This window comes from Zootoca vivipara, chromosome 10 (assembly GCF_965207765.1).
Source record: "Zootoca vivipara chromosome 10, rZooViv2.hap1.1, whole genome shotgun sequence".
In the NCBI taxonomy this organism is placed as follows: Eukaryota; Metazoa; Chordata; class Lepidosauria; order Squamata; family Lacertidae; genus Zootoca; species Zootoca vivipara.
The window spans coordinates 52,027,960-52,050,753 of NC_142593.1; positions in this window are offsets into that span (position 1 = coordinate 52,027,960).

The window sequence follows — 22,794 nt, forward strand, 5'->3', positions numbered from 1 at the left end:
GTCAGGCCCGGCTCTAGGGGTAGTCTCGGTGGCGCAAGGCGCCAGGGTGCCGGGCCAGCAGGAGGGCGCTGCGCAGCAAAGCCATGCTGCGCACTGCGCCCACCCACAAGGGCGGGGTCACCGGAGCAATCTCTGCGCCACGGCGCCCGACTGGCTTGAGGTGGCCCTGACATTAGTCAAAACTGCATTAAAAGGTGTTTTATTAGAATAAATCCACACTAAAATGCTGGGAGGTTTTTGGTACACTAAAATTCATGAGGCTTAAGAAAAAAGAATTGCAGATTGTTGCAGAAATGTTATATAGCTTGTGTGTGTGCATGAATACATACCTACTGTTTAACATTGCAATTTATAATTTAGTATTATAATTATGTGTTTTTCAGTTGTATTCATGTATTGTATTTATGAAACTGTCCGTGTGCAAGCACAAATAAAGGGATGGTGTCAATAACTGAATTTACGATCGGGGAAAATGAGAAAGTGAGAAAAGCAAAAGGTAACTTACGGGACATCTTTGGGAGAAGAAAAGGCTAAGGAATGAACCCTAAGGAATAAACCCTACACAAATCTGGAGTGGAGTCCCTGAGATGGTTGGATGTACGCCTCCTTCTGGCAACTCCTGCAGCCAACCTGGTGCCAAATGTGTCGGCAAATGCTCTTGGGGAGACGGCACCCCCCCCCCCAGGACCTCTGAGCATCTCCCGGTAGGCATGTCTCTGGAATGGCGTGTCCAGAGTGCCTCCCTGTGACACTTTTCATGTGAAAAGTGCACACAAGTCTTCTAGCATTGCACAGCAAGAAGAAAGAAACATCCGTAGATCTAAACTACATTTTATTTACATTCTATAACAGACAATCCATAAGCACGTCTGTGTTCTCCAAGCTCTGGCAGAACAACTGTTGCATACTGCAAAAGTGAAAGTACAGTACAATAACACACTCAGACGGAAGAGATAAGACAGTCTTCCATTCCCACACTCTTCTCAGACATCTCATGTGATTTATACTAATCTCACTAGCCAGCATCGGGTGCATAAAATCCCGAACAAAATGTATTGCTCTGCTTTCTTTTGGACCGCATCAGTAAGGCTGGCAGAGGTCTTGTCATCTGGGCAACCCAGGACCTCCATACACACTGCCCAGGCTTGCACCCTGGGGAGGACACTTCGGTGCTGCTAACATGGAAAAATCAATGTGGGACGAAGCAATTACAAGTTACTGGTCTGCAACCACAGTGATTCCGCTGTGATTCTCCAGCAGTTCACCTTGACCCCCAGAGGCACACTCCATTTTCTTTCAAGACAGACAGATGCCTACAACAACAACAATATAAACAATGTCCCAAAGTCTGCTTTTAAAAACTAAGGAACGGCCGGTTGCTTTAAAAGGATGAAGGTGAGTAAGAGGTGACATGATAAAAATTTATAAAATTATGCATGGCATAGATAAAGCAGACAGAGAAAGCAGACAGAGAGAACAATTTCTTCCTCTCTTATAACACTAGAACTAGAAACAGTGAAGCTGGTATATAATGAGTTGAAAAAAATGTTTAAAATAACCTTTTCTTTAAAAAAACAACCACAAAAAACCCTGAAGCCTTCTAAGTTAATGGTGGACATGCACATGTGAACCAACTTGATGGTTTGCAACAAAAGCAAATTGTTTACCTCCTTTCTCTACATCCATGACCTGCCACTGTGAATAAGGCTGTGCCTACATAGATCAAAAGCTATGAAAGTTTTCCATGCGTACACTCTCCCTCCTCCCAGAATAGCAAGCTCGATTTTTCTTATTCTTTTACTTGAAACAAAAACTTAATTGGCATAAAATCAAAGGTAGAGCACAAAGATTGTCAGATCCTAGGATACGGCGTGGGCTGGGCTCCCCTCCGCATGCAAAGAGCTGCAGGAGATCACGCACAAACCTGGAGCTGTCAGCAACTAAGTCAAAGTTAATTTGGAGGGTCTTAAACTGACAAGGCACCTTCAGAAAGTTGAGAACAGCCGAAACAAGTTGGGTGAGATTAGCTAACATGAGAAGAGCTTTTCTGGATCAGGCCAGAGGCCCATCAAGTCCAGCATCCTGTCCCCTGTGGCTAATCAGATTCTATAGGAAGCTCACAAGCAAGACCTGAGTGGAACAGCACTCTCCCCATTTGCAATTTCCAGAAACTATAGAGCAGTGATAGGCAACCTTTTGAGCTTGGTGTGTCAAAATTCACCAAAAAACCGAGCCTAACTTGGGTGGTGTGTCACTTCAAGAAAAAAACCATAATTTTGTGATATTTATAGTTTAAATAATAAAAATGTATGACTGTAATACTGTATATAACTGTATCCAAAAACTAATTATTTAACCAAACCAAACCAAAAAACCCTTATTTATCACAAAGTGCCCAGAGTTCTTGAGCTTTTTGGGGGGAGCTGCTGACCAAAGTTTTGGAGGTTTTTGGGGGGGGGTGCAAAAGTTGCTTTGCTTTTGGGGGGGGATGCCCCAAAGCTGCTGGGCTTTGGAGGGGGGGAAGAGAACAGAAATAAATGATGAATAATACCTTCACTGGAACTAACACGCAGCACCGACATAGACTGGCAAAGCGCCAAAAAAACCAGCACAGAATGGGTTAAAAAACAAACACTGTTACACCCAATCATCGTCTGCCAAGGCGCCAGAAAAACAGCACAGAAAGGGTTAAAAACCAATCTCTGGCTACCAGCAACAACAACAACAAAAAAGATCCGGGTTTTAACAGCGGAGACAAGGAGACAAGCTGTAGCTCTGTTCCTTCTTGAAGGGGTGAAGCTGTAGCATGAGGAGGAGCGGGAGAACAAATGGGGGGGGAACAACAACAGTGTGAATGGACCAATGGGGCGCGTGCCAGCAGTGAGGGCTCTGCATGTTGCATCTGACACACGTGTCATAGGTTCACCATCACTGCTATAGAGGGATTTTAAAAAGGTAAAGGACCCCTGGATGGTTAAGTCCAGTCAAAGGCAACTATGGGGTGCGGCACTCATCTCACTTTCAGGTAACTGGCGTTCCAGGTCATGTGGCTAGCATGACTCCACTGCTTCTGACGCAATGGAACACCGTGGCAAAAACCAGAGTGCACGAAAATGCCCTTTACCTTCCCACCGCAGTGGTACCTATTTATCTACTTGCTATTCATCTACGTGCTTTCGAACTGCTGGGTTGGCAGGAGCTAGGACAGAGCAACGGGAGCTCACCCCGTCGCAGGGATTCAAACCGCCGACCTTCTGATCAGCAAACCCAAGAGGCTCGGTGGTATAGACCACAGCACCACCCGTGTCCCATTAATAATGCCTCATCCAGCAATGGAGACAGAACATAGTTGTTGTGGCTAGTAGCCATTGATAGCCTTATCCTCCAAGAATTTTTAAATTCTTCCACTTTTAAAGCCACCCAAATTGGTGGCCATCACAACACCCTGTGAGAGCACATATCATAGTTTAATTATCTCTGTGTCCTGTGTGATGGTTCATTTGGGCCATACAGTGGTATAATTGCTGCCATGTTTCATGGAGTTTTTAGTGGGGTGGGGTAGGTTTTGTCCTTTTTTAATAGTTATTGGTGGGTGAGCATTTTTTAATTTAAAAAATCAATTTTAATGTGTAAGCCATTTTGGATTTTTATGGATTTGTAACACACTTTCGAGGCATTTTTTTGTGAAAAGCATTCAAATGCACATTGTTGTTGTTAGTTACTGCTATTTGCAGGCTTCGTAGCAAACACAGGTCTGTGTCTTACATTTCTGCTTTAGCATTTCTATTCACTGCATGATATACCTTTTGCTCTTCCTGCTCAATCCCTCCTTACAGTGGTGCATAGCTGCCAAGTTATCCCTTTTTTAAAGGGATTTTCCCTTATGCTGAATAGGCTTCCTCGCGAGAAAAGGGAAAACTTGGCAGCTATGCAGTGGTGTGGCCTACCCTAATTGAATACGGACACATCCTTAAACGTGGCCACATTTGTTAGAGGACCACAAGCTTAACACGAGTCAACAGTGTGATGCAGCAGCAAAAAAGGTTAATGCTATCATGGGCTGCATCAACAAAAGTATAGTGTCCAGAGCATAGCTGCCAAGTTATCCCTTTTTTTCAGGGATTTTCCATTATGCTGAATAGGCTTCCTCACGAGAAAAGGGAAAACTTGGCAGCTATGGTCCAGAGCAAGGGAAATAATAGTACCGTTCTATTCTGGCTTGGTAAAACCACACCATAGCTGCCAAGTTTTCGCTTTTCTCGCGAGGAAGCCTATTCAGCATAAGGGAAAATCCCTGTAAAAAAGGGATAACTTGGCAGCTATGAACCACACTTGGATTATGATGCTCGTTCTGGGCACCACAATTTAAGAAGGTTATTGACAAGCTGGAATGTGTGCAAGGGACGGCAACCAAGATGATCAAGGGTCCAGTGGCGGAGCTTCAGGCGTTCCAGGGGAAGGGCACATGTTCCAGGGGAGTGGCGCACCTCCCAGAGGGTCGTGACATGCATTCCCGGGGCTGGGCGGGCGCCCCTTGGAGCCCACCGCTCAGGGCAGCCCGCCCCCACCACCCCTATCTTCCTACGCCCCTGCAAGGGTCTGCAAACCAAGCCTTATAAGGAACCCTCACAACCATTTTGAAAATTGGAAAAGTGCGAAGAGCTTCTCTCGCTCAGAGTGAGCCTTCCCCATACCCCATTGTTAGGGCAGATGAGATGATGGTGAATTGTGATGGCACCATTTTGTTTCCCTCTCTCTTTTGCTGCTCTTTTAGGCATGTCAACGCAACACACCCCACAGCAGCCATTTTGTATTTGCAGGGCCGTCTTAAGCCCATCCAGCGCCCTGGCGCTAGGTCCCTCCAGCGCCCCCCTCCAGAGCCTCTCCAAGGGCCCGGGAGTGCCAAGCGGACCGCGGCAGCAGCGGGAGGCCACCTCCGAGGACTCCGCGCTGCGCCTCCTTCTCGTTTCCCCAGTGCTGCTTGGGCGCTGTGCATGCGCTGGTGGTGAAGCTCGACTGAGCGGAACCCACCGCTGGGGAAACGAGAAGGAGGCGCAGCACGGAGTCTTTGGAGAAGGAGCGCAGTCCTGGCCAGATCGCCGGAACCCTGCGCTCATTTGGAGACCTTCCAACGCCCTCCAGCACCCTCCAGCACCCGGCGCCGTGGTTCTCCGCGCCACTAGCCTCTATGGCCAGGACGGGTCTGTGTATTTGTCCAGCCCCCATGTCAGCCATTTTGTGTTACACTCACAACACTTTCTCTAAATTCTATATCTGCTCAGTGGCCCAAAAAGGTTTGGCAACCCCTGGAGTAACTTTTCAGAGGGATAGCCATGTTAAGCTTGCTCTAGCAAAAGCCAAAAAGGAATCCCGTGGTAGACTGGCAGATTCCTGACACTTCCTGACACCAGATACTTCCTGACAGTAAGAGCCGTTCTACAGTGGAATTTGCTGCCAAGGAGTGTGGTGGAGTCTCCTTCTTTAGAGGTCTTTAAGCAGAGGCTTGACAGCCATCTGTCAGGAATGCTTTGATGGTGTTTCCTGCTTGGCAGGGGGTTGGACTGGATGGCCCTTGTGGTCTCTTCCAACTCTATGATTCTATGATTTCAAGGCTAGCAGACTTACAGCGGCAGAAGGCTTCGTGGACTAGAGCCTCACTTTCTTGGATGTTACACTACAGCAAATCTGTTCTCCCTTAAGGTGTCACGAGCCTCCTTGATGAGCAAACCAAAAATCTGCCTTGCAGATCCCTTCAGCCAGCAAAACCCTTCAACGATTGCTGGCAATTAGAACGGAGGCAGCTTGTGAGGTTGGTTGGAAAACCCAGATTACCACTTCCACCCACAGAAGTGAGCGGCGTCTGTCGTTAGCGAATTGCTCTGTTTTCGGAGAGAGATTGGCAGCGACAGCAGTAACAACAGTGTCATTTGGAAGCTTTACTTTGCCGAGGTGGTGAAGACGCCAGACAGTAGCTCAGGGGCAGGAGAACGAGCCATTCCTGAGAGGGACAACAGCTCCCTGCTGGGAAAGAAAACTGAAAGTGACCTCATAGCCTTCAACCTGCATGCCGGCTGCAGCACTAATGTTCAAGCGTGGCTATTGTCATGGTCATTAGCTAATTGCATCCCAGGGGTGTTTCCAGCAAGCCAAGAACATGCTCTTTGTCACGCAGGTGCTGCTCTAATGCAAGCTGTTTCTCCAGTGCAGATCTCATTATTGCTCATGCAAGTCAAAAGCCAAAGATTCCTGAGCACCACTGAAGAAAGGGCTGTGCAGTGGCCAGGGATAGGCAAATCTGCCTGTCTTGGTTTCTCCATTTCGCATCTCTCCAGATCTGCACATTTTGACGTCAGTTTGAAAATTCAACAGCATATAGTTTCAATTTCTCCTGATATGTCCATTATTGTATGCAGCTTTGCCCAGTAATTTTGAAAAGCAATTTCCCTTAATCTAATGCCCTCCAGACAGCTCCCCTCAGCCCCCATCAGGATGGACAAAGGTCAGGAATGACGGGAGTTGTAGTCCAACAAAATCTGGGAAGGATTAGCAAGATCCTTTTCAGTCTGGTCTCATGCCTAGTTATGAGACAGAATCAGCTTTGGTCACCTTTGTGCTGGGAATTGGACAGGGGGAGTATCCGTCCCATCCCCCCATTGGCTCTGCTGGACCCCTTGTCAGCTTTCACAGTCATAGAATCATAGACTTGGAATGGACCCCAGGGGTCATCTAGCCCAACCCCCTGCAAGGCAGGAATCTCAACTTAAAGCATCCATGACAGATGGCCATCCAACCTCTTCTTAAAATCTTCCAAGGAAGGAGAGTCTACAACCTCCTGAGGGCATTCATTCCACTGTCAAACAGCTCTTACTGTCAGAAAGTTATTCCTGGTGTTTATTCGGAATCTCCTTTCTTGTAACTTTTGATACCGTCAACCATGGGATCGGATCCTTGACCACCATGGGATCGGATCCTTGACCACCTGGTATGGGGCTTGGAGTCACAGTTTACAGTAGCTCTGTTCCTTCTTGGAGGGGTGAACCAAGAAGGTAGTGTTGGGAGACTTCTGTTCTACATCTTGGCCTCTTGCCCACGGGGTCACTCGGGATGTTGTTCCTTCCACCATGCTATTTAACATTTACATGAAGCTGCAAGAAGAGGTTGTCCGGAATTTTATATATCATTTTATTTAGTTTTCTGTTTTGCAATTGAAAATACTCATTTTACATCCTTAAGATATCAGTGACTTCCCTTCTTCTCTTTCCATGGTTCATTTTACATATCATAAATCCCTGCATATTTTACAAAAACTATACCATTCAGTATTCCATTATTGCATCCATCAAAACTTGTTTACATTGTTGAATTTATCTTAATGCTGCCAGCATTTTCAGCTGTACACACTTATTTCCCATCTATTCAATAAGTGTTTTCCAGTCTTCTTTAAACATACCATGTTTCTCATATTATAAGACACGTCTTATAATTTTTTATAATTATAAGGGGGGGTGTCTTATTTTTTTTAAAAAAAAAATTACAGTATGGTACCTCCCCTGTCGTGGCTCGGCGCCCGGAACTGGCTGCTGCTGCGCTGCTGGGCGCGTTGTCGGCACTTCAGCAGGGCACGCTGCTGGGTCCCGCCGGGTCGGGGCTTCACGCGGTCTTGCTGCGGCTCTTGCTGCGTCCCGCCGCCGGGTCGGGGCTCGGAGCAGCACGCGCTGCGGCTCTTGCTGCATCCCGCCGCCGGGTCAGGGCTTGGAGCAGCGCCAGCGCCAAGCGCCAACCCAGCGGCGGGACCGGCAAGACCTGCAGCGCGCACTGCTCCAAGCCCTGACGCGGCGGCGGGACGCAGCAAGAGCCGCAGCACGCTCAAGCTCGGGGCTTTCTTCACTCGCTCCTGCTTGGCGCCGAGCTCCCAGCGAGACTCACCGCCGCTGCTGCCTCCGCGCGCAGCAGTTCAAAGCTCCGGTGGGGCAGCCTCTTCGCAAAGGAGCTCCGGGAGGGACCAGCGAGTGGCAGCCACGGCGGCCAATGAAGGCTCGGCCGGGTGTTTTTTGTTGTTGTTGCTGCGTCCCGCCTCTTCCTGTCACGGCTCGGCGCCCGGAACTGGCTGCTGCTGCGCTGCGGCTCTTGCTGCGTCCCGCTGCCTGGTCGGGGCTTGGAGCAGCACGCGCTGCGGCTCTTGCCAGTCCCGCCGCCGGGTCGGGGCTTGGAGCGGTGCATGCTGCTGGGCATTTTGGAGGGGCAGCAGCAGCCGGTTCCGGGCGCTGACAGGCATCTTCCTCTTCCATGGCGCCATCCAGACCTGCTCCCACCACTACGGCTTATTTTGGGGGTATGTCTTATATTTCTTCAACTCAGGAAAATCCTGCCATGGCTTATTTTGTAGGGATGACTTAAAATATGAGAAACACAGTATTTTCTTCTTGTTCTTTTATTCTATATGTTAAGTCTGCGAATTGTGCAGGTTGTCTGGAATTTTGGGGTTTGGTGTCACCAGTATGCTGATGACACCCAGCTCTATTTCTGCTTTCCACCTAAATCCTAGGAAGCTGTCTTGATTCTAAACCAGTGTCTGTCACCAGTAATGGACTGGATGAGGGTGAATGAATAGAAACTTTGCCCAGGAAAGACAGTGGTGCTCTTCATCAATCAGAAGGTAGAACAGGGAACCATAGCTGCCAAGTACCCCGTTTCCCCCGGGAAACCCCCGTATTTTCTTACTGTTTCCCGCAGGTGTCCCAAATGGCAAAATACCCCGTATTCCCCCGGATTACGGAGCTCCTGCCGGTGGCCATGTTCTTCTGGTGCCGCGCCGCCGGAAGTCACTTCTACGCACTTCCGGACATGCGTAGAAGCGACTTCTGATGCCACTGTGCCCATTTCCAAAATGTCCGCAGTGCCAGAAGTCGTTTCTACGCATGTCCAGAAGTGTGTAGAAGCAACTTCCGGTGCCGTGGCGCTGCTGATCCCAGATTTTTCAATCCGGAACTTGGCACCTATACAGGGAACAGATGCATGGAGTAACTTTCCTCATGAGGACACCGGTTTGCAGTTTGGGCATGTTCCTGGACTTTGCCCTGATGCCCAGGTTTCTGCAGTGACCAGGAGTGCATTTGCACAGTCAAGGTTAGTGCACCAGCCGCACCTCTTCCTTGAGATGTCTGATTTGGCTACAGTGACACAGGCCTTAGATACATCCCATTGGGATTACTGTACCACGTTCTGTGTGGGGCTGCCTTCGAAAATGCTCAGTAACTTCAACTGGCTCAAAGAGCTGCAGCCAGATTGCGGACAAGGGCTGATAGGGAGCCAGGACCGGATTTAGGTTTGATGATGCCCATAGCTACTGAAGGTAATGAGGCCCTTCATATGTCCAGCTGTCCTTTGTCAACAACAAATTGTCACTGTTTTTTGTGTTGAATATATGCCAAATGGTAATTTATGGACCTAATAGGTATCTGAAGCCATTTTATTTGTTTTTTATCTTAGATTTTGGAAATGTACATCCAGTAGGTTTTTTTTCCCTTTGAATTTTTTTTGGGCCCCCAAGACAGTGGGTCCCTAAGCTATAGCTTGTTTATCTTATACGTAAATCTGGCACTGTAGGGATGTAGTGTAGTGACGAGTAGTGAAGAGTCGGACACAACTAAACGACTAAATGACAAAAAAATTCCCGTAATTCTGTAAGCTGCCTTGAGTCCCATCAGGTTCCCATCAGGGGGAAAGGTGAAGAAGAAGAAGAAGAAGAAGAAGAAGAAGAAGAAGAAGAAGAAGAAGAAGAAGAAGAAGAAGAAGAAGAAGAAGAAGAAGAAGAAGAACCCGTTATCTATTTGTTCCCTTGATCCAATACTGTGTTGTCTTATTTACTGATTTGATACATTTCCAAGCCACCCATTCTCAACTTATTCCATCACAAGCACCCACCCTGAAGTTCACAAGATCTTCCAGTTCACCAGCCTCGTGAACTCCATCAACCTTCTCTCTCCTTAGGCCAGAGAACAAAGCATTAAAAATTGAACGTGCCTCTACTTTGCTGAGCAATTATCTCACTCATTGGCTCGATTGACTTGATATCTTAACGACAGCTTCTCCCCACTGTTGTTTTTTTAATGTTTAAAATATGAAATAAATGTGCCCCGTCAGGCTGAAGAAATCTGCGTAGGCTTGAGTCGCTGTTTTCAATAAATAATAGGGAGTTTCAATTTACTCATCATCTGACACATCACTATGTGATGGGACTGTCATTTCCCTTAGGCTTTAAAAACCCACTTCTGCTCACCTTGATGATGCCAAAAGAGAACATTTCATCATTTTAAAAAAGAAAGAAAAACAATGGCGTTTTTTTCCCTCCTCCTCCACATTAATCCAAAATAAACAGAATGGAAGGAGAGAATATGTGATCTGCAGGGGGGATTTATTTGTACAAAGCATTCCAAATGGCTACATAAAGGAGGAGGTTGGGAGTCTCATTATTCTGTGATGGTGTTTTGCTTGCAAAGTAAATATTATGAGCTTTGGAGCAGATTTAAGAATGTTTCCCGATTACCTGCAAACTCCAGCTAGGGGTAACATGTATATAGAAATTGGTTTCTGAGTGCATTTCCCTGCAGAGGTGGTGAAGCAAAAATGCAAATGGGTGCTGAAGACTCCTTTTTCCTTCTGGATTCAACAGCAGGCCTTTTTAAAGAGGTCAAATCCTGCTGGTTGGCAGTTTTGGAACAGGAGCTGTAAATACTTGAGTAGACGTTGATGAACACCCCATTCTGTGCAACTCAAGTATTTACATCTATTTTGATTTATCTCCATATGGATACCCTATATGAACTATGATATATGAACTCTGACTTATGACTGTGGACATTGCATTTATGTTGGACTAAGTTTTTTTTTTTTTTGATACTTTGCAACACGTGGTTGTGCTATTTATGTTATTTTACATTGTCTTTATAAATTCTTAAATGACTTGTTACAGCAGCCGGTTACGCCTGTTTATATACCGTACTGTAATTGGTAAAAGACACTCTGGCATGAATATGGAGATGTTCTAAGTACTCAAGCGTGTCTCCAGACTCACCTGGAGCCGTTGGAGCCTATGGCGTAATCCCCATTGAGATGGACTGATTTATTTTAATCCTTCTGTTTTTTTATTCAGCAGCTGTTCAGTCGCTCCCACTTTGCTATATTGTAACTGGGATAACTTCTTGGAGTTTCTTTGGGAGGGGAATATTTTGTTGTTTTTTTAACCCATTTGTAAACTGCTTCGGGAGCCTCTTGAACTAAAGCGGTGAGGTGTCAATACCTAATATAAATGAACGAATATATATTTTAAGAGAAGACATGGCGGCTGTCAAACTGCTGGAAGGGATGTCACATAGAAAGCAGACCATAGGAGAAGCTGTTTGACAGCAAACAGAGTACAGACTGCCATGAATCCTCTCTCCGTTACTGGAAGTATTTGAGATTAAGTAATGGCAACCAGTGATCACTGGAACTCTCTGCTGTTATTAATATAGGCAGGCAACTTCGTGTGACTGGTTTGGACGCTGCTAAAACCTTTCTCATTTAGGCAAGTCTACCCATACTCACAATTTATATCGTACATTTGGTTTGTAACACTGTTGATTGAATCTATAATTTTATTGATAGTTTTATTATTATTTATTTATTAGATTTATTAGTCACTTGTTACCGAGATCTCCAAGCAGCTTACATTTTAAAACATAGCTATTAAGAATTCACCTGAACATTAACGTTCTTGTACAAACAGCTACAATTCACACACATACACACGAACAACACCCCATAACAGCAACCGAAAGTTTTGGAGTGCACCGACAGCAGAACAAAATCAGCTCAGCTCAGCTCATCGAAAGCCTGGATAAAAAACAGAAGTCGTTACTTGGTGGTGAAAAGGTGGCAACGAAGGCACCAGGCGGACCTCACAAATGGTGAGTAACAGCTGAAAAGGCCCTCTTCTTTCTCTACTTTTTATAAAAGTATGCTTTGTATCATTTTAATTGATTTTTTTATATTTTATGTAAACCTCTTAGACATATGTGGGGTTTTTTAAAATTGTGCATCATATAAACCTCACTAAATAAATAATGGGTGCTGAGAGTTTTTAGGAGACCCCTCTTGGGTTCCATGGAAACCAAATGGAAGGGGAAGAAATGGAGGCAGTGAGAGATTTTCCTTTCTTGGGCTCCATGATCACTGCAGATGGTGACAGCAGTCACGAAATTAAAAGACCCCTGCTTCTTGGGAGAAAAGCGATGACAAACCTAGACAGCATCTTAAAAAGCAGAGAAATCACCTTGCCGACAAAGGTCCATATAGTTAAAGCTATGGTTTTCCCAGTAGGGATGTATGGAAGTGAGAGCTGGACCATAAGGAAGGTTGATCGCCAAAGAATTGATGCTTTTGAATTATGATGCTGGAGGAGACTCTTGAGAGTCCCATGGACTGCAAGAAGATCAAACCTATCCATTCTGAAGGAAATCAGCCCTGAGTGCTCACTGGAAGGACAGATCGTGAAGCTGAGGCTCCAATACTTTGGCCACCTCATGAGAAGAGAAGACTCCCTGGAAAAGACCCTGATGTTGGGAAAGATGGAGGGCACAAGGAGAAGGGGACGACAGAGGACGAGATGGTTGGACAGTGTTCTCGAAGCTACGAACATGAGTTTGACCAAACTGCGGGAGGCAGTGCAAGACAGGAGTGCCTGCCGTGCTCTGGTCCATGGGGTCACGAAGAGTCGGACACGACTAAACGACTAAACAACAACAACAACATTCCCTTCAGGGCCGGCTCTAGGGGTAGTCTAGGTGGTGCGGGGTGCTAGGGCGCTGGCCCGGTAGGGGGCGGCGCGCGGCAGAGCCGCACGGGAACCATGCTGCGTGCTGCGCCCGCCCACCAGCCACAGCAAGAAACAGAGCGGGGCGGGGGGCGCCAGAGTGAATTCTGCACCACGCCGCCAGGGCACCCGACGTGCTTGAGACGGCCCTGATTCCCTTCATGAATCTGCAATTCCTGGTAAGTGGCTTAGCAGTGAATCCCTCTTCCCACATGGGGAACTCTGGGAATTGTAGCCCTCAGGAGAGGAATAGGGACCTCCTCACAACTTTCAGCGCCCTTAACATACTACAGCTCCCAGAATTCTTTAGGAGATGCCGTGGCTGTTGAAAGTGGTATAGTGGTGGTTTAAAAACAGGGCCAGCCCACCCATGAGGCAAGTTGAGGCAACGGCCTCAGGTGAGAGGATCCACAGGCACTGGCAGAGGAAGAGAAGTGCAGGGGGAATGTACCGCCCCCGGCAGCGCAATCATGGTGGGGTGCCATCGTGGCTGGCTCCCCCACCCGCGCTGGGTGCCTCGCCCTCAGGACACACACCACGCCCCTGTGGGGGACACACACCACGCCCCTGTGGGGGGCGCACCATGCCCCCAGGATGCACGCCAGCCCCGGCCCCGCCTGCTCTCCGCCCCCCGGTGCCAGAGCATGAAGCTCCGCCACTGTCCACAGGGACATCCGATTCGGCCTCCGGGCAAAGCATCGCTCTCTGCTTCTGCCACGGTGGCAGCAATGACTTCTTGGAAGATGGATCTGCCTCATCTCAGCGCCCCCAATGCCACCTCTACTTTGGCTTCCTGGCAAATAGGAGGCACTGCTGTTCTCCACCCACCCACCCTTGTTCCCAATGTGGATCTTTATTCCCTGTTTGTCCCTGGTGAAGATCTTCACCCACCACACCCACCACAGTTCAAGAAGGATACTGACAAGCTGGAACGTGTCCAGAAGAGGGCAACCAAAATGGTCAAAGGCCTGGAAACGATGCCTTATGAGGAACGGCTTAGGGAGCTGGGTATGTTTAGCCTGGAGAAGAGAAGGTTAAGGGGTGATATGATAGCCATGTTCAAATATATGAAAGGATGTCATATGGAGGAGGGAGAAAGGTTGTTTTCTGCTGCCCCAGAGAAGCGGACACGGAGCAATGGATTCAAACTTCAAGAAAGAAGATTCCACCTAAACATTAGGAAGAATTTCCTGACAGTAAGAGCTGTTTGGCAGTGGAATTTGCTACCAAGGAGTGTGGTGGAGTCTCCTTCTTTGGAGGTCTTTAAGCAGAGGCTTGACAGGCATATGTCAAGAATGCTTTGATGGTGTTTCCTGCTTGGAAGGGGGTTGGACTGGATGGCCCTTGTGGTCTCTTCCAACTCTATGATTCTATGATTCTATGATCTTCTCTGGCCATTTTGTAGTTCACCTCAGATGCCAATATGGCCCTGTTTAAATTTATGGTGTAACTGCGACCTGACAAGTATAAAGGGAGGCAGCGGCAGCTTCTGCCCACCTAGTCCTCTGAGCCAAGAGTGGGGAAATGCTCAAGGCCAGGGGCCAAATGCAGCCCCCACCCCCCACCCCCAGGTCTCTCTATCTGACCCTGGGGACTGTGCCTAGGCTATACCCCTCTCTGTAGTTATATGCATTCTCCTTCTTCTTAGCCTGGATGCAAGATGGGTTTGTGAGAGAGGATGTGTGGACACTAGCTTCCTGCAGAAATTTACCCTCATTGCTGGGTTGTTGCCATTGCTTAAAAAACATTTCAAATAAAACTTTCCACATGGATACCTGAACTCTTGCCTGGCAGGTGGCCCCTTCTGTTCATCCCTTGGTCTCACCTCAGCCCGCGCTGTGAATCCATCATTTCCTCAGGTTAAAGGCACCCTGTCCTTTAAAGCTTTGCGCCTGGCTGTGTGTGTGTGTGTTTTTATTAACGGCATTTCACATTCCATTCACAGAGCTGTTTGTAATACCACGAAGAATGAGCTGCAATGGATATCTTTCAGACAAAATCTCTTCAGGTCTCTGTTTCATCCTTCTGGTTCGGAAAAGAGAGAAAGAGAAAAACCAAGCAGATTATATCAAAAGGCTTCATCAGATGCCTATTGTCCTGTTGAGTTAGATTAATCTGAATGGCTTTCAAAAGAAAGCCGCTACCTGCTGGTATCTTATGGTAGCTGTCAGTTACCAGATGTCTGGCTTTTGTTGTCTGTAACTTCTATAATTTCTGCACAAAAAAAGGACTCATGAAAAACGCTCGCAATTCTTCAGAACAAATTGCACCCGGTGCCAATTTATCCCAAATGGCCGCTCCTTAGTCTCGAATTTTATTTTAGTTGGCTGACTGCAGATCCTTTTCAACCTGCCTTTTTATATAGCCAAATGAGGCTTTTGCTTTTCATATGCCATCTTCGCATTTAGTGATGTTGCTTTTAAGAGCTGGAATCACTGTCATTTGTCCACGACACAAGGAATAGGTTGCAATTCATTGTTTCAACGGATCCCTTGGGTAGGGTTTGATGCCTCACTCCTGCTATCAGTGTGCCTGAGACCCTGGAGAGCAGCTGCCGGTCAGAGTTGGCAATACTGAGCCAGATGGGCACATAGCCTGCTGCCTTGTTTATAAACTTCTTACGTTGCTGTGCTTTTTGGTAAAGAGATGTGTCTCGGGGATTTCATGTATGCTTCTGAATAGGAGTTGGTGGGAACAGCAACTGGGAAGAGCATTGTCGCACTCAGGTCCTGTTTGCAAGGTTTCTGGCCTTTGAGAAGAAGATGCTGGACTAGATTGCATTCATTGCAGGGGCTGGACTAGATGACCCTTGGGTCCCTTCCACCTCTAAGGTTCTACGATTCTCTGATTCTCTAACTAGATGGACCTTTTCTGGACTAAATGGCAAAAGCATTAAAGGAGGTTGTGAAGCAGGTTTGGTAAGAGATGTGGCCACATAGAGAGATTCCATACCCCCTGCCTGAGATAACCTAGGGCCAGGTTCTTTAGGACATTTACAAGAAAACCTCGGGTAAAACATGACTTGGATTTGTTTAGACTCATGTGTGAAATATTAGTGGCTGGGTGAGGTCTTGCCTTGCAGCCGAACATTAGATTATCTGGCCTTTTGTTTCCTTCCGCCTTTTGTTATTTCATGCCAATGGAAAATAACCTGGGAAGCAGCCCTGAACCTTTACAAGTTCAGTGGCCAAAGATCACATGGTTAACTCCGACAGTGGCCCTGGCAGCAGGTGTGAAATCTCTGCTATCATCCAATGTGCAGCTTCTAATCTCTAGACAAATGGATGGTGTCAGTTTCCAGATTGTCAATTTGCTATTTTAAAAAGGTACACAACATTCACCGAAGAAAGAGAAATAGCATCTCGGTAGCATTTCACCTTGAGGTCATCTTTATATTTCTCCATCCATCCCTTTTGACTCTCCTTATGATTTACTTGATCCATCTTGTCTGCAAATCCCTACTTAGATACCCAAGTTTGCTAGCATGTGAATTTATTTACATCGGCTTTATCAATGCTGCTGTATTATTCTGCCATCTTCTCTTGTCTTTCGTGTAGATTTGTTAACGCCGGAATTTGCTCCAAAAAATAAATAAATAGGGGTGGCCATCAGCTTGGACAGCCTCCCAGGTACCAGGATCCCTGGGAAATTTTCATTTCCCAAGCTTTCTGGCCCCTTCATAAGAACCCAGGAGCCTTGGGAAGTTATAATTCACACAGGTGGTAATTCCTAGAAAGCTGTTCAGCAGGCCCATGGATACTAGGATCCCTGGGAAATTAACAGGACATACTGAGAACCCAGAAACCCTCGGAAGTCTTGTTTTCCAGAAGTTTCAACACACCAGGATGCTGTTTTCACCTAATTAATGCCACAGGAGCATTTCAGGGGGGAAGGGAAGGGGCAGCTGTTGAAGAGCTGGGGTTGAATTAATTATAATCAGAGCCTGAAATATGGGTTGATTTGGGCTTTTCCTATAATCAGCCTGGAGGTTCTGAATTGAAGAAATGTATAATCTGAACTCCCTAATTTTGAATTTAAGAGTATTGCTAGTTGTGTGGAGAAGAACTTAGTTATTTATTTCATAAATTTTATATACTGCTTGATCATTTAAAAAAACAACCAATAACAACAACCTCGAAGTGGTTTACAAAGAGAACAAAATAATAAAATGATCAGTAAATGCAGTGAAAGACACCTATGTAAAGCATTCAAAAATAATTAAAATTAGTTAAAATAAGGTTAAAATACGTCGACATTCTACATAACTGGGTAGACTTGCCTGAACAAAACTGTTTAGTACAGTGAAGGACCTGTCCTGATGTCAAAAGGCGGGGAGTTCCCAAGTGTGGGTGCCTCTTTTTGCCAGTCCTGACCTTACTAGCCCATCAGTTTATTTAAAAGATCCCAACTTGCAGGATTGCAAGAGGACAAAAATAAATGCCAGCGACCTGGCCACACCAAGAAGCCAAGAGGCACAGTGAGGCAAGGCAGGCCAGTAGCTGTAGCACCCTGGACAGCTCCTGGTGAGCCGCTTGCTGTGATAAAGGCTCCAAGAGCATTCCAGGATTGCTGACCCTACCCCTCCACCATCATGTCCCGAGCAACCCAGGCCCATCACCATCCACACACTGTATCTGAAGGTCTGATGCAGGGAAGCTGATGTAGAGCAAGCTCCCTGCTTCAGACCTTAGGAATATGGGCATAAAGGAAGATGTATTTATGCCATTGATCCATTTAGCTCTCCAGGATTCGAGCTGGGAGATATACCAAGTCCTAGCTGGAGATGGCGGAGACTGAATATTGGACCTTCTGCATGGAAATCAGTTGCTCATCCACTGAGCTAAGGAACTTACCCAAATATAGAAACACAGGAAGGCTTACAGACCAAATGTTCTTCTAGCTCAGCAATGTCTCCACTGAAGAATGACAGCGGCTCTCAAGGCTTTCATTCATTCCCAGTCCTACTTGAAGACTCCGGGGATTGAACATGGCTCCTTTTGCATGCAAGGCATCTGTCTACCATTGAGCCACGACTCTTCCCCAATGCATGGGTGGTGGCAGAGCTGGGTCATTAGGGACACAACAATGGAGGTGTGGCCAGCAGTTGCAGCCCCGCCCCCTTTCCTAGTCCATTCAATTCACATGTACTGCAACCTCTGACAAGAGCTAAAATCTGGGAATGAACCGAAGAGTCAGTTGATGATAAAATCATCTCTAGCGTTGAATTCCCTTTGGAGACAAGAGCAGAATGATGGGCGGCCATCCTGGAAATAACACAAAGCTATCGGCAGTGCAAAGGCAGCCTGATGTGCTTATGATTGCCATGGCAAAGCATTCTGAAAATTGAAGGTATCACGGCAGGGCAGAGGAACACCCCCCCCCCAATTCAAGGGTTAGGATGCAATTGCAGTTTGGCACTGTATATTGTAAGAGGTTTTCTTCCTCCCTTTGTGTGGGTTCAGTTCGGGGATCATTTATAATATTGAAGCCTAAACCGTTATCCTGTTGTCAATGACACACTGTAAATACAAGAGCAATTTTCAATGACTACCAGGGCACTGCTTTTTGGAGATAACAGATTTCTTGAATTAATGCACAAAAGATCCTATTCTGCAATATTTTAAGCGGCTGTGGTGGGGAAGGAGAAGGTAATGACAGGTACACTCCAGGGATGATGCAGTGAGAACGGGTTATTTGGGTAATTGGTGACTTTGCGCAATATACTTTTCCATGCAAAAAAAAAAATGATTTTTTTTTAAGCAGTATGTTAAAAAGCATGGAAGGTGTAGAACTATGTCATGCTTAGAGCAGTAGATCCATTGAAAGAAACTTAAGCCATTTAAGTCCATTGATTTCAACCAGTCTACTCATAACCAACAATGACTAATATTAGATGTCACCCAACATGTCAACACAGGAGATATATGAGATGGCAACAGTCACTTCCAGACATATGGACCAATTGTGCTGATTTGGTTTCACATTTGTGGGGAGGCCATATGACTTTGCTTTCAAGTGGTTGTTAATCTGCCCTTGTCACAATTTTCTTACTGCACAAAGTCCATGGGGGGGACGGACAATTTTGTTGCACAAGAGTGCTATGTAACCATTACTGCTACACACCATGCACCTGCTTTCTGTGTGGCAGGTTAGGAAGATGTGCATCTACTTGAATAAGGTGAGTGCCATGGGCCAGTGTGGTGTAGTGATTAAGAGTGGTAGACGTGTAATCTGGTGAACCGGGTTCACATCTCCGCTCCTCCACATGCAGCTGCTGGGTGACCTTGGGCTAGTCACACTTCTTTGAAGTCTCTCAGACCCACTCACCTCACAGAGTGTTTGTTGAGGGGGAGGAAGGGAAAGGAGAATGTTAGCCGCTTTGAGACTCCTTCGGGTAGTGATAAAGCGGGATATCAAATCCAAACTACTCTTCTTCTTCTTCTTCTTCTTCTTCTTCTTGGTTCCATCAGGATCTGGCAGAATTTGGCAGTCTCAGGTGGAAGAGTAAGGAGAAGAATCAGGGGTGTGTCATAATCTACCTACTCTCAGCAACCAGAAACACCATAAGCAGACTCTGGAGAGACCTGTGAAGAATAAGCATGGACCAATGGTAACAAATAGTATGCGAAACAGCCCTACTAGAAAAATCAACCAATAAACTGAAACTGACACAGGGACAAATAGAAGAAGACGCCTTCACCCCGGTATGGCTCCCCTTTGTCACATATCAAAGCCCAACAAGACAACGACAAGAATCCACCAACAGCATACAAATCAATATGGCTAACCAGATCCAAACACACACACACACACACCACTCACACATGAAAACAAAGTTCACCACAGCCAAACACAAACAAGCAACCACACCCTAGGTCAACCCCAAATTCTCTCACCACCAAAGGAACACAAGTGAATAGTAAAGAGATTCCGCACAAGCGACGCTGACACAAAACCCCACACATACATAAAGTAAAATAGAAACATCGCCTCCTGACCCCCCCACCCCACCCACCATGGCCCCCTCCACCTCTTCCCCCCTTTTCTTCCTAATGTAACCCTAATGCCTCAACAAATGAAACTGACCTACGGAAAATGTAATTTGAAAAAAGAGACATTGTACATACCTTTGTAAACTAAGAAAACTTTAAGAAAAATATCAACTGGAAAGAATCACGAGTGTGGGCTTGAAATCTGGCACCCGGGGTGGAATACTGTGGTCCTTTCCTTTTGATTCCAGATGTCAGAGCGAGGGAAGGAGATGCAGCAGCTCTCTCCATCACCCCTCCTGAGGAACATAGATGAGCACAGAGCCTTATAGGAGAGATGAAAGATTTTGGCCAGCTAGTGAGAGGGAATGACCAGGAGGCACTGGGGTCAGGACAGAGTCTTGTCATTGAGAAGCAGTCACTGCCTCCATAGCTCAAATCAGATGCACCCATTCAGGCAGAGAACACATAGGTCTTGTTGTTAGGTTTTTCCTTTAAGACTGATGTGGTCAATGGTGCTACACAGAGATGTGTGTAACCTTGTTCTGAATGATAGCACACCTGTGAGCTTTTGCTAATTTGAATAATTGAAGGTAGAGTTTGCTTACTGTAATGTGATTGGGTAATTGACTATTTTGAATTCTGTATTTAAGCAAATGGTTCATGGGTGTGGTGGTGGTGATGTATTGTGAAATGAGAGGAAAGGAGTAGAGGAGTGTGGTGTATATAATTGTAAATAAAAGCAAGCAAAGATACTGAAGACGACTTTGTTATTTCGTCGACCCTGCCGCTGTTGCCACTCGGTTAGTGCCTATTTTGCCCAACACTTGTAAGGCGAGAGAATCTCATGAGTGAGCTCACCCCCAACTCACCTTTACAAGCTGGGTGGAAAGGGTGTGGCAATTGTTGGGATATCTTCATTGCTTCTGTTCAGTTCTGCGTCTCTTGCCTTGCTTATGAACCTCGGAAGCATGGCTTCTGGGCTCAATGCCTGCTGCTGAGCCAATACCAATATTAACCTGCATAAATACATTTTCCCTATTCTCAGGTAAGAGCTGCTCTCATTGTGTTTTGGGAGTATGGCAGTGAGAGATCCTCACAAAAGGGCAGCAGCCTGTAAGCACCCAAAGACGACACAAGAAAATCGGGTGGGTTAACTTGTCTTCTGAAAATGCATGATGAATGAGAATGGGTTGCATCCAATGTTAGTTCTACTCAGAAAAGACCCACTGAAATTAATGAACACAACTAGCCAAAGTCCATTAATTTCAATGGGCACACTCTGAGAAGGGCTTACAGTGGTACCTCGGTTTAAGTACCCAATTGGTTCCGGAAGTCTGTACTTAACCTGAAGCGTACTTAACCTGAGGCGAACTTTCCCATTGAAAGTAATGGAAAGTGGATTAATCCATTCCAGACGGGTACTCCAGATGAGTACTTAAACTGAAAGTACTCAAACCAAAGCATACTTAAACAGAGGTATGACTGTATTTATTTAGACCCAGAAAGCCTGCCTGAGTTGTGGGTTTCAGTTTTAATTTCACCTTCACTCCTTTCTTCCGTTGTTGCAAGTAATGGCTGATGATTCTAAGTAAAGATTTGGTTTACAGTTTACTTCTGTGCTTGTCTTCCATGAGATAGAAACCTACTCTGCAGAACATTCATCCTGTATTCTTCCTTGCAGGCTGTTTACACAACTTCCTGTTAGTCATTCATCCATCCCACACTTTTCAATGCACTCCCCCGTCACTTTCCAACCCACAGGCTGCTTTTGTTTTTAAAGAGGGTTTGTTGTGTTCAAGCAGGAATGGGTGAACTGTGGATCTCCAGGTATCACTGCACTGTAACTTCCATCATCCCTGGCCATTGACCATGCTGGCTGGTGTGGATGAGAGCTATGAAGGACCAGAGGTTCAGCACCCCTGTGAAAAGGTGACAGATCCCTTTAACCTGCTTTAAATGCCCGGTCCTAAAGTTTTGGTATGCAACTGAATCGCTCCTGCAAAGTTCCGATAGTGTGGAAGGGCCCCAAGTCAAGTCTGCTGCCTTTTGTCAGTTAGATGCCTGCGGTTCCAGAAATGTTGTGATCCACCCTGGGCATTAAGGGAACAGGAGCAGTAATATATGCAAGCCAGTTCTCTCTCTCTCTCTCTCTCTCTCTCTCTCTCTCTCTCTCTCTCTGCTCCTGCCACCTCTAGCTGAGGTCTGCTGAACTCTCCAGGAACCTTACGCTGGAGAATAACAATGGAGGGCTTTGAACTTATGAGACTCCCACTCTGCAGCAACGACAGCCACCCCGGACCCACCTTTGTTAATGAAACTGCAGCTGCCACACCACATGAATAGATAAACAAACTTGATTGCAATGACAGCTCTTGATTCCTAATGCATTCTCCCAAGGTGCTTCTGGGCATCTGTTACATAATTAGCTTTTAAAAAGGGGGGGGCAAGTTATTTTGTCAATGCACAAGCAATTCCTTTTCCAGCAACACTTTCTCTCATCACTCCATCACGATTAATGGTGGTCTCGTTAAACTGATGGGTGAGCCGGTCTCTCCAGTGGTGTCGTTGGAGCCATGAGCTAAGAGGAAGGCACATTTGGCAAACCCTCACAGTGATCAACTCCCACCAGGAAACCTATGTCCCTACTGTGGAAGGGTGTATGGATCTAGAATTGGCCTCCACAGTCACTTACGGACTCACTGTTAAGACTGCGTTCATTGAAGACAATCTTACTCGGCTACAAGTGATCGCCAAAGAAGAAGAAGAAGCATGCAGCAGTCTTGGTCCATTATATCAGAGATGGGGAACCTCTGACTGGGGAACCAAATGTGACCCTCTAGCCCTCTCTAAATCTGGCCCTGGGGACTCTCCCCAGGCTGCAACCCTCCTGAGGCACCCCCCTCAAATGTTTTCGCTAGGTTGGCACGTGGCCTTCAACTTTGACCATGC